We start from the raw sequence: 13,670 nt of genomic DNA on the forward strand, positions 1-13,670 counted from the left end.
ATTTCATTCCACTTCCTCTGTCGGTATCTATAGAATATGGGCTTTGAAGGTATTTGTCAGAAATAGAATGAGAAAATAACTCCTATCCAATGCATTATTAAATGTGTTACGAATAATTTCATATGAGTGATTGAAAAATAGGAAGCTTTGAGGAAATAAAAGGAGATTAGTTTTAATGAATGCAGCTTATCAGGAATTGTTGCTTATCAGGAATTCCGTAGTAAATATTAAAATTCGATTTGCCATTTCCTTGATCTATCCACCATTAAAATCTCCCATATTACTCTCATCTTGCAGAAAGCTATGAGCCATGTTTTTTTCAGGGATTCGGATTATTCCAATGATTTTAATTCTTCACATTTGTAATTAGATAAGTGACCAAAAGTTAAGCAAGTTTCCATGGGAAACTTGTAGATTTTGTGGATACTTTTATTTTTATGCTTCTATTGAGAAATAAGTCAAGGCACAGAAATCAGTGCAGATATGTCATAATTGGTTCATCTCAAGTCGCTTACATGTTCATTAAGAAAATAAAGTTAATCTTTGCTCCATGTATAAAATAAACACATTTCACCTTCTGAGCACATATGAACCATTCAGACAAATCTGTATCAATGGAAAGGAAGACTTTTTAATTTAAAAAAGTAATAAAAGAAATTGAGTCCATAGGAAAACTCCGTTTTTTTGTCTTGCTAAAAATCATGAGAAAACCATGCCTGAGAATAGGAGAGATGACTGAATACACTTGTCATGTAAACACTTGAGAAACACGGGCTACTTGAAAATGTAAAGTACGTATATAGTGCTATTCATGAATCAATGATCTGTGAATGAGTTTGATTGCTGATCCAGAAGAGAAAGAGAAAATGCCTGCATTCAACATCTTTTTCTATTGACAAGTAATCAGGGTCATTCACATGTCCCTACCTGTGATAAAATTTACTTTCTAGGTGTTCAGTTCTGTTACTGTTGTTTAAATGAGCTACCGGGTACTTGCATTTATCTTTGAAGAGTTAGATATTTGAGTGAATTCAGCCTTACTTAATGTAAGTTGCACACACCGTGTGTAATTATTATTGCCTCACCAGGCTACATAATGTAACTTTCATTAGCTCTCTCTTCATTTAATCAATTTATTACACAAACATTAACTGACCATGTATTATGTGCCTGGCACTGTGCCAAACATTATTTGTAAATCAAAGACACAATGGTCCCAACAGAACACACAGCCTGTGCCCAGTTTCATCATAAACAATCAAAGGAGTCTGCAGCCTTGTAAATCCTTTGTTCATAATTGGTGTTAAGGAATTTTGTTGAATTTGTAAGTATGTTATAAAAAACATGCTTGGAAAGCAAAAACATTTCTTTTACTTTATTTACATTATTACAAAATTTCTAATTTACAAAAATTCATGTAGTCTAAACTAGGGTTTATGCAAAATCATCTTCGATAATCCTGTATCCTCTTTCTCTGACACAGAAATGTACCTCTTTGTGTTTGTTGGGAAGCCATTTCTCCTTTTCTGGAATTGAGCCCAGTGGCTGAAAACTACAACTTTTACAGTATAGGAGATTAATACTCAAAAAAAATAATTTACAATAAGAATACTATAAGAAGAAATAATTAAATGATATATAAACAAATAACAACTATATTAAAAGAATGTTACTGGCAGGAAAAAAAAATCTGTTTCCCCACTAATATTCTGACCCCACTGTGTCCATGTTTTTTTTTTTTTTAATGACTTGTCCAGCTATCTGGGAACACCGATAGGTGGGGATCAGGTGGCAGGACCAGACTGGCTAGTCTGCAATTTGGCCTCAGAAGAACCCTGGTTCCTTTGCTTTTTGAATCTTCCCAGGAGATGATTCTGTCTTCTTTCCTCTGACCACATTCTTACCTTTGATATTGCTACCAGTAACTGGAACCTTATCTCAAGGTATATCTTGCCCAGTGCTTTAATGTCTTTGAAAATGAGGACCCAAATTGATGTAATCAATTTTCATAGCACTGTTTTTATGTCTAGGACGTCAAGTCTTTGATTGGATTCTTTAAAGTATTTGACTCTTCTGCCAGATTCTTTATTTATGTCAGGCTATTAGAATTCCTTATATGCTAATGCTTGTTGCCATTACACTCTGTATATGGCCATCTTCTCCCCTCCTAATAAAAGCCAGACCTATTTACCACCTAGCTAAACCTCCCAAGAGCATCCGTCCATTAGTTTTTTCTCATAAATCAGCCCCTAAACACTAGGTTCTATCTTTCCCTACTTTACCATATTACTAGCCTGTGCCAGACTGCATTTTCCCATCCAGTTGCCCCAACTCCAGTGGAAATATCTGAGTTGTTCTGCTCTGGTCTTCGTAATGTCAAACAGACTCCAATTCCTAAAGCCTCTATCATAGCACCTTGTTATATAGAGTTTGTACATGTAGTTTAGTTTAGTGTTATCAAGAAAGCTAACGTTACAAATGGTTTTTATAAATTTATTGATTCCAATAACATTCAATATGCACCAGCGGCTGATGGATAATTGGAATAGAAATCCACCTAAGGCAATTTAGTGTGTGTCCTCCACGGGGGATGACAGACTCATAAAGCAATGAATGATGACAACACAATATGATAAGTGAAATGACAGCAGTTAGAAAAGGTGGTACTGGAGCAGAGTTTTGAAGAATGGGCTCAGCCAAGGGTCACTTTTGACAAGAGGGGAGAGGTTGCTGAGAAGAGAAGGGCCAATGGTCTTCTTGAAAATTTACAAAGCAAATGATTGGATATGTGATATAATGTGGTGCATTCCAGAACTGCAAGTAGCTCAGATCCTTGAGAGGGAAGGGTGTGTGGGAAAAGAGAGGTTGGAGAAATAAGCAGGGGCCAGAGGGAGAAGCTGTTTAGTGCCAGTCCAAAAACTGAAGGTGGCCACAGAAGGACTGTAAGCACAAATTGTGATGAGCAATGTTATGTTCTTGGAAAGATCACTCTGGTAGAAACATAGGGAATGGACTGGGAATAGACCAGACTGAAAGCAAAAGGGTCCCAGTGGGAAGTGCTATTGGACCACATTAATTAAGATAGAAGTGATGGAAATGTATGTGATACTTACACACAGTTTTACACACATAGGAGATATAAAGCTTTGATGAGCAGAGAAAGGAATGGAGACTGGGTGAGAGATGAGAGTAGTTTTTATTTTACAAGTGGTAGCAGAGCAAAAAGTCATCCAAGAATTCAAGGTATTTTTTGAGGTAATATTAAGTAATAACAAATGTTTTCATTTGTTGTATTTGATTGCTACCCCAAATGAAAAAGAAGGCATGCTCTCTCTTTGGAATGAGTTCTTTTGTGTATTAGAAATTAAAGGGGTGCCTGGGTGACTCAGTTGGTTCAGTACCCAACACTTGACTTTGGCTCAGGTCATGATCTCAGGGACATGAGACCGAGCCTTGTATCAGGCTCCACGCTGGGCATGGAGATGGCTTACGATTTTACGATTCTCTCTCTCTCTCTCTCTCTCTCTCTCTCTCTCTCTCTCTCTCTCTGTCACATACACACACAAAGAAAAATTACAATATTTGTTATATAATTTTTGCATTTCTTTCTAAAGTTGAGATATACAGAACAAATAATGTCCACCCCAGTGAAAAATCCTGTTCTAAATAATGCAGCACTCAGTATCACCAACCACTTTGTTCTTCTGTTATCCTTAAGACTGTGTCTATACACTAATGTCAACATGTGCAGTGCAATTCTGATGGTTTTTTGACAAAATTATTTCTGAATATATAATTATTCTAAAGTCTGAAAGTTGCCATCTGACTTACCTACACCTTTGAATCTCCTTATCGACTTTTTAAGATCTATCCCTAAAACTGGCATCACTTGACAATCATTAGTATGATTGGCAGAATAAATATTACCCACATTTGGAACCAACTCCCTAGAATGCATAATTTGTTTTCTCTTTTTTTTCTAAAACATTTTCTATTCTTGATGAATGGATTCAAATTGTAGCCTGAATGATATAATTATAAATTATAATGCATAGAATGTCCCACTTATTAAAAGATTGACCCAATGTAGCTGTGTTTTCAAATAATGAACATTGCAGCAACATATTACAAAAACACAGGGAAGAGTTCTTCAGTGATGAACTCGGCTTATTGTAAGATGTAATAAATGAATGTGTAATTAAATGCAGCATTTTCCAAATATAAGCTATTTTAAGCTGGTAGGAATCTACCTATTCTAGGGTAACTAAATATTTATTTTGTAGGTAAAACCTAATTTTTCATTTTAATTTATTGTTTCTTGAGAAAGAGAGTATATGTGTGCATGCGTGTGCACACAACAGGGGAAGGGCAGAGGGATAGAGAATCTTAAGCAGGTTCTACACCCAGCGTTGAGCCCGACTCAAGGCTCAATCTCATGACCCTGAGATCTCTACCTGAGCCAAAATCAAGAGTCTGATGTTTAACTGACTGAGCCACCCAGTCTCCCCAAACCTAATTTTTCATTTTAAAAACATTAACTACAATGTATTCTTAATTAGGTAATTAGAAGATAGTCATGAAATATAGTCAAAATCACCATTTTGTTGCATCCACTCTGCAAAACAGTATGGAGGTCCTCAGAAAGGTAAAAATGGAATTACCCTATGATTCAGCAATTGCAATAGTAGTATTTACCCAAAAAATACAGAAATACTAACTCAAAAGAATACATGCAGCCAATGTTTATAGCAGCATTGTCTGTAGTAGCCAAACTATGGAAATTGCCCAAGTGTCCATTGACTGATAAATGGATAAAGAAAATGTGGTATTAAAAAAAGATGTGGTAGGGAGGAGCCAAGATGGCGGAACAGCATGGAAGTTTTTTTGTGTCTCACGTCCATGAAATACAGCCAGATCAACACTAAACCATCCTGCACACCTGGAAAACTGATCTGAGAATTAACACAACAATCTTCACTACATGAACCACAGAATTCTGCAGGTACATGGTGCAGAGAGTTGAACTGGGAGAGAGAGAAGCCATGGAGGTGAGGGTGCCATTTTTGCATGGGGAGAGAGGATGGAGACAGGGTGGAGGGTTGGAGGGAGAATACGGGAAAAGAACACCCTCCCCCCCCCCCCCCCCCACATAGCAGCTGGAGAGAAAGTGGAAACAGCCACAGGGACTAAATTAAAAAGGGAGAAAAGAGAAAGGACAGGGTTTAAATTCCATTTAGACTCTATAAACAGCGGGAGTGCAGAGTCTGAAACTCCGCAGCTCAATACCTGGCAGTGCTCTGGTGAAAAGGGCAAATCTCCAGGAGCAGAGTGAAGTCTGCGCATCTTTGGGCCACATGGGAGAGGCGGTTCCCCTGCTGGGAGGACACCTGGTAGAGGCTGTGTGGCTCCCCCAAAGGCAAAGGCCCCAGTGGACCCGGGAGAACAAGCACATTCACTGGTGCTAAAACAAGGCCGCTGGGGGTGAAGCCTGTGCCAGATGTGTGTTGTGATTTTCCATAACCTCTGAAAGGCTGCTGCTACATGATCTCATGAACTTTTTCTGGGATGGGCTGACACTCAGATGCAGTCTCTGGGCATCGGCAGCAGCACTGTCCCGTAAACATTCCTGGGTCCAGCTGGCACCCAGCCATTGCTTGGTGAGACCCTCCCACAGAGGGGCAAAATGGGTCAAAGCCTCAGTTCCTCAGAAATAAGGGGTCGGGTAAAACAGCCACATCTGACATAAAACTCAGGAGGGAGTTACAGCCTGGGGCTTGGTCATGGACTGTGTAAAAGTGGGGAGTGGACAGAAGCCAAAGACAAAGGACAGGTGTGCAATTGCTGATTGGGGAGAACAAAGTTCCTATACTAGAGACTGGGTAGCTGGGTGACGCCATTATCACCACTCCCGTGCATGTGCATTGGCACCTACAAGCGCCACAACAATCTACCCCAGTATGCTAAGCAGCACCATCCAGTGGAGAACGGAGCCATTACTCTAAGCCCCGCTCAACTGGGCCAATCTCACTCTTCAGGAACATGAATCTCTCCACCTGCTTAGTTTATGGACTATAAAGCACTTCATAGTTTGAATTCAGGGAGAAAGCAAAGTAATTTCAGTCATATTTCAGTCTGTTCACCAGTCGATCTATTCAATTTTCTTTTTTTTTTCTTTTTCCTTTTTCCATTTCTTCTCTTTTATTAAAAACATTTCTCTAATTTTTTCTACTTTTTTTTACTTTTGTGTAAATTTTTTCAAATTCTATTTTACTTCCATCATTTCATTTTATTCTACTTAAGTGTATCTATTTTTTCAAATTTTCAAATGATTTCCTTTTTTTTTTCTTTCCCCTTTTTCTCTATCGAGCCCCTTTCAACACACAGACCAAAACACACCTAGGATCTAGCATCATTTACTTGATTTTTTTTTTGTATGTGTGTTTTGTTTTTAATTTTTTCATTTTAATTTTTTTTATTTTAATTTTTTACCTCATTAATTCCTTTTCTCCCTTCAAAATGACAAAATGAATGAATTCACTCCAAAAGAAAGAACAGGAGGAAACGACAGCCAGGGATTTAACCAACACAGTTACAAGTAAGATATCTGAACCAGAATTTAGAATCACGATAATAAGAATACTAGCTGGAGTTGAAATAGATTAGAATCCCTTTCTGTGGAGATAAAAGAAGTAAAAGCTAGTCAGAATGAAATAAAAGATCCTATAACTGAGCTGCAATCTCAAATGGATGTCAGGGCAGCAAGGATGAATGAGGCAGAACAGAGAATCAGTGATATAGAGGACAAACTTATGGAGAATAATGAAGCAGAAGAAAAGTGGGAGACTAAGGCAAAAGAGCACAATTTAAGACATAGAGAAGCCGGTGACTCATTAAAAAGGAACAACATCAGAATCATAGAGGTCCCAGAAGAGGAAGAGAGAGAAATAGGGGTAGAAGGGTTATGTGAGCAAATCATAGTGGAAAACTTTCCTAACCTGGGAAAGACACAGACATCAAAATCCAGGACGCACAGAGGACTCCCATTAGATTCAACAAAAACTGACCATCAACAAGGCATAGCATAGTCAAATTCACAAAATACTCAGGCAAAGAAAGAATCATGAAAGCAGCAAGGGGAAAAAAGTCCTTAACCTACAAGGGAAGACAGATCAGGTTTGCAGCAGACCTATCCACAGAAACCTGGCAGACCAGAAAAGAGTGGCAGGATATATTCAATGTGCTGAATCAGAAAAATATGCAGCCAAGAATTCTTTATCCAGCAAGGCTGCCATTCAAAACAGAAGGAGAGATAAAAAGTTTCCCAGACAAACAAAAATTAGAGTTTGTGACCACTAAACCAGAACTGCAAGAAATTTTAAGGGGGAGTCTCTGAGGGGAGAAAAGATGAAAATTAATTAATTAATTAATTAATACCAAAAGCAGCAAACACTAGAAAGGACCAGAGAGCAACACCAGAAAATCCAACTCTACAAGCAACATAATGGCAATAAATTCATATGTTTCAGTACTCACTCTAAACGTCAATGGACTAAATGCTCCTATCAAAAAACATAGTGTAACAGAATGAATAAGAAAACAAGATCTATCTATATGCTATTTATAAGAGACCCACTTTAGATCTAAAGGCACCTTCAGATTGAACGTAAGGGGATGAAGAACCATCTATCATGGTAATGGTCAACAAAGAAAGCCAAAGTAGCCATACTTATATCAGACAATCTAGAGTTTAAACTAAACACTGTATCAAGGGATGCAGAAGGGCATTATATCATAATCAAGGTGTCTATAGACCAAGAAGACCTAACAATTGTAAACAGTTATGCACCAAATGTGGAAGAACCCAAATATAAAAATCAATTAATCACAAACTTAAAGAAACTCATCAATAGTAATACCATAATAGTAGGAGACTTCAACACCCCACTGACAGCAATGGACAGATCATCTAATCAAAAAATCAACAAGGAAACAATGGCTTGGAATGACACACTGGACAAGATGGACTTAACAGATATGTTCACAACATTTCATCCTAAAGCAGCAGAATATACATTCTTCTCCAGTGCACATGGAACGTTCTCCAGAATAGACCACATACTGGGACACAAATCATCCTCAACAAGTACAAAAAGATCAAGATCATACCGTGCATCTTTTCAGACCATAATGCTATGAAACTCGAAATCAACCACAAAAAAAATTTAGAAAGGTAACAAATACTTGGAGACTACAGAACATCCTACTAAAGAATGAATGGGCTAACCAAGAAGTTAAAGAAGAAATTAAAAAGAACACGGAAGCCAATGAAACTGATAACACCACAACCTAAAACCTCTGGGACGCAGCAAAGGCGGTCATAAGAGGAAAGTATATAGCAATCCAGGCCTTCCTAAAGACGGAAGAAAGATCTCAGATACACAACCTAACTTTACACCTTAAGGAGCTGGAAAAAGGACAGCAAATAAAGCCCAAGACCAGTGGAAGACAGGAAATAATAAATATTAGAGCCAAAATTAATGCTATCGAAACCAAAAAAACAGTAGAACAGACCAATGAAACGAGAAGCTGGTTCTTTGAAAGAGTTAACAAAATTGATAAACCACTGGCCAGTTTGTTTAAAAAGAAAAAGGAAAGGACCCAAATAAATAAAATCAATAATGAAAGAGGAGAGATCACAACCAACACAACAGAAATAAAAACAATAATAAGAATATTTAAAAACAATAATAAGAATATTATGAGCAATTATACAGCAATAAAATGGGCAATCTGGAAGAAATGGACAAATTCCTAGAAACGTATGCACTACCAAAACTGAAACAGGAAGAAATAGAAAATTTAAACAGAACGATAACCATAAAGAAATCAAATTAGTAATCAAAAATCCCCAAAAAACAAGAGTCCAGGGCCAGATGGCTTTCCAGGGGAATTCTGTCAAACATTTAAGGAAGAGTTAACACCTATTCTCTTGAAGGTGTTCCAAAAACTAGAAATGGAAGGAAAACTTCCAAACTCTTTCTGTGAAGCCAGAATTACCTTGATTCCAAAATCAGACAGAGACCCCATTAAAAAGGAGAACTATAGACCAATTTCCCTGATGAACATGAATGCAAAAATCCTCAACAAGATATTAGCCTACCGGATCCAGCAATACATTAAAAAAATTATTCACCACGCCAATTGGGATTTATACCTGGGATGCAGGACTGGTTCAATATCTGCAAAACAATCAATGTGATTCATCACATCAATAAAAGTAAGGACAAGAACCATATGATCCTCTCAATAGATGCAGAGAAAGCATTTGACAACATACAGCATCCTTTCTTGATAAAAACCCTCAAGAAAGTAGGGATAGAAAGATCATACCTCAAGATCATAAAAGCCATATATTAAAGACCCAACACTAATATCATCCTCAATGGGGAAAAACTGAGAGCTTTCCCTCTAAGGTCAGGAACAAGACAGGGGTGTCCACTCTCACCACTGTTATTCAATGTAGTATTGGAAGTCTTAGCCTTTGCGATCAGACAACACAAAGAAATAAAAGGCATTCAAACCGGCCAGGAGGAGGTCAACTTTCACTCTTCTCAGATGACATGATACTCTATATGGAAAACCCAAAAGATTCCACCAAAAAACTGCTAGAACTGATTCATCAATTCAGCAAAGTTGCAAGATATAAAATCAATGCTCACAAATTGGTTGCATTCCTATACACCAACAATGAAACAACAGAAAGAGAAATCATGGAATTATTCCCATTTACAATTGCATCAAAACTCATAAAATACCTAGGAATAAATCAACCAAAGAGGTAAAAAATCTATACACTGAAAACTATAGAAAGCTTATGAAAGAAATTGAAGACATAAAAAAATGGAAAAATATTCCATGCACCTGGGTAGGAAGAATAAATACTGTTTAAATGTCGATACTGTCCAAAGCAGTCTACATGTTCAATGCAATCCCTATTAAAATAATAGCAGCATTCTTCACAGACCTAGACCAAACAATCCTAACATTTGTATGGAACCAGTAAAGGCCCCGAATAGCCAAAGCAATCTGGAAAAAGAAAACCAAAGCAGGAGGCATCACAGTCCCGGACTTCAAGCTGTACTACAAAGCTGTAATCATCAAGACAGTATGGTACTGGCACAAGAACAGACACTCAGATAAATAGAACAGAATAGAGAACCCAGAAATGGACCCACAAATGTTGGCCAACTAATCTTAGGCAAAGCAGGAAAGAATATCCAATGGAATAAGGATAGTCTCTTTAGCACGTGGTTCTGAGAAAACTGGACAGAATAAACCTGGACCACTTTCTTACACCACACACAAAAATAAACTCAAAATGGATGAAAGACCTAAATGTAAGGCAGGAAGCCATCAAAATTCTCAAGGAGAAAGCGGGCAAAAACCTCTTTGATCTTGGCCACAACGACTTCTTACCACTTCTCCAGAGGCAAGGGAAACAAAAACAAAAACGAACTATTGGGACCTCATCAAAATAAAAATCTTCTGCACAGCAAACAAAACAATCAGCAAAACTAAAAGGCCACCAACAGAATGGGAGAAGATATTTGCAAACAACATATCGGATAAAGGGTTACTATCCAAAATCTATAAAGAACTTATCAAACCCAACACCCAAAAACCAAACGATCTAGTGAAGAAATGGGCAAAAGATATGAATAGACACTTCGCCAAGGAAGATATCCAGATGGCCAACTACCACATGAAAAAATTTCCACATCACTCATTATCAGTGAAATACAAATCAAAACCACAATGAGATATCACCTCACACCTGTCGGAATGGCTAACACTAACAACTCAGGTGACAACAGATATTAGTGAGGCTGCGGAGAAAAAGGATCTCTTTTGCATTGCTGGTGGGAATGCAAACTGGTTCAGCCACTCTGGTAAACAGTATGGAGGTTCCTCAAAATATTAAAAATAGAACTACCCTGCGACCCAGCAATTGCACTACTAGGTATTTATCCAAGGGATACAGATATGACGTTTCAAAGGGGCACATGCACCCCAATGTTTATAGCAGCACTATCAGCAATAGCCTGAGTATGGAAAGATCCCAAATGTCCATCGATGGATGAATGGATAAAGAAGATGTGGTGTATATATACAATGGAGTATTACTCGGCAATCAAAACAAATGAAATCTTGCCATTTGCAACTATGTGGATGGAACTAGAGGATATTATGCTAGGCGAAATTAGTCAGAGAAAGACACATATCATATGACTTCACTCATATGAGGACCTTAAGACACAGAACAGATGAACATAAGGGAAGGGAAGCAAAAATAATATAAAAACAGGGAGGGGGACAGAACATAAGAGACTCTTAAGTATGGAGAACAAACAGAGGGTTACTGGAGGTGTTGTGGGAGAGGGGATGGGCTAAATGGGTAAGGGGCATTAAGGAATCTACTCCTGAAATCATTGTTGCACTATATGCTAACTGATTTGGATGTAAATTTAAAAATAAATAAATAAATAAATAAATAAATAAGATGTGGTATATATATTTATATATACACATACAAACACAATGGAATATTACTCTGCCATAAAAAGGATGAAATCTTGTCATTTGCAACAACATGGATGGAGTTAGAGTATTATGCTAAGCAAAGTAAGCCAGTCAGAGAAAGACAAATACCATATGATTTCCAAAACAAATGAGCAAAGGAAAGAGAGAGAGAAACTAAGAAACAGAATTTAACTATGGAAAACCAACTAATGGTTACCAGAGGGGAGTGGCTAAGGGGGTGGGTGAAATAAGTGTGGGGATTAAAGAGTGTATTTGTGATGAGCACCGGGTATTATATGGAATTGTTGAATCACTATATTGTACACATGAAATTAGTATGACATTGTATGTTAACTGGAATTTAAATAATAGCTGAAAAAAATCCACTATATTTTCCACAGTTATATTAGGAAAAGACATTGTCTGATGTTCCGTGATAGCTTAACAGAAATACAGATTAACATTAACATTTATATGTGTACTAAATCTGTATGGGTTGGATTGCAAACATTGTGTATTACAGTTACTCCCCAGGTCAATTGTTCACTTATATACAACTTGAAACATTAGGACTACTATCCTAATTTGCAGAATATTCTATTTCATCTCAACAATTTAAAGAGATTATATAGTTGCACCTGATATTTCTAACTGCTGCCATGACATAGACATTACTTGAACTCCAGTAAAAATGCTTTGAAATTTAAGCAAAGATGTAATTCCTCTTTTTGCCCTATTTTGCCATCTCTTTACCCTTTATACAAGCTATAGGACCCAAGTAAAATCAAATAGATGTCATTTTAATTTATTCCACAGAATCCTAGGAGGTAGATTTTTTTCTATCTGAAAATGAAAGGAGGTATGCCCTTTCTGTGAAATCTTCTCTCCAGCCTTTAAGTACTGCTGCCCCAGCTAATAACTTGATTGTGATCTTACAAGACACCCAGAGCCAGAACTCTTTGGTTAAGCCACTCCCAAATTTCTGGCTCACAGAAACTGCATAATATGAAATGCTTATTGTTTTGAGCCACAATTCTAGGGGAATTTATTTTGCAGGAGGAGGTAACTGATCAAAGCAGCCACATAACTGAATCTTCCCCTTCAGGCTTCTCCCTAAAGGGCACTTTGTCACAGAAGTCTCTCTAGACAACCACATATAAAATAGAACTCTTCAATCCTATGATTCCTCATTTCCCTTATCCTGCTTTATTTTTCTTTAGAGCTCTTACCTCATCTTGACATATCGTGTGTTTGTTTTTTAATTTGTTAATTTGCATTTTGCACTAGAATGTGAGCTTCATGACAGCAGGGACTTTTACTACTGTGCTCATTGTAACCTCAGCACTTAAAATAGTGCATGACATATAATAGGCACTCAGTACATATTTGATGAGTGAATGGATGGACACAATAGTTAAAAATACAATTCCCATTATGTGTAGCTAAATACCAGATAATATTTTTAATGTAGTGGGTTAGTGATAAACACTAACCTTGTAAATAAATATAAGTAATAAATATTATGAGACAGTGGTCTGGGGCCTTTTTTCAAACCCAGAATTCTTGAGAGATACCCCTGATGGTTTTTCTCAACGAATTTGTGTCATTGTGATCTGTGGGTGGATTGAGGACTAAACTGCAAAAGCATCCCACTTGACCCTAATGTCTAACCCCCCACTTCAACCCTCAGTTACCACCAGAGTTCCCTCCATTGCCTTTAGAAGACAGAGTAACGCTAAGAAGTGAACTAGTCAGAGAAGGCTTTATAGCAGAAGTAGAAAAGTTAGAAAAGGAAAAAGGCGGAAGCTCTTTGACAGTATGTATGGTATGTTTGGTAACAGTGGTCATTCAAGTTTGAAATGGAGAATGAGTATCAGGAAGTAGTGAGAGCAAGAGTGGAGATATAAGGTAATCGATGTGGTAAGATATTAACCCCAGTAGAATAGATTTTGACAATGGGAGAGCTTCACATAGTTTCGACAAAGTGGAATGTTAGAGAAGAGTAGTCAATGCCTAAAGTAGTGTTTTAGGAAAGTATCAGAAGTTTGAAAAATGGTTCTCTTTTGCATTCTTCATGAACAGTTCATGGT

The 13,670-nt window shown here is 37.4% G+C and overlaps 1 protein-coding gene across 12 annotated transcripts in view; it reads left to right on the plus strand.

Moving 5' to 3' along the window:
• Positions 1-13,670, plus strand: part of PTPRK (protein tyrosine phosphatase receptor type K) — a 557,535-nt gene that overhangs the window by 442,468 nt on the left and 101,397 nt on the right. The window lies entirely within an intron of this gene.

The sequence above is a fragment of the Panthera pardus genome, unplaced genomic scaffold (assembly GCF_024362965.1).
Source record: "Panthera pardus isolate Hobbes unplaced genomic scaffold, ASM2436296v1 HiC_scaffold_17, whole genome shotgun sequence".
Taxonomy (NCBI): domain Eukaryota; kingdom Metazoa; phylum Chordata; class Mammalia; order Carnivora; family Felidae; genus Panthera; species Panthera pardus.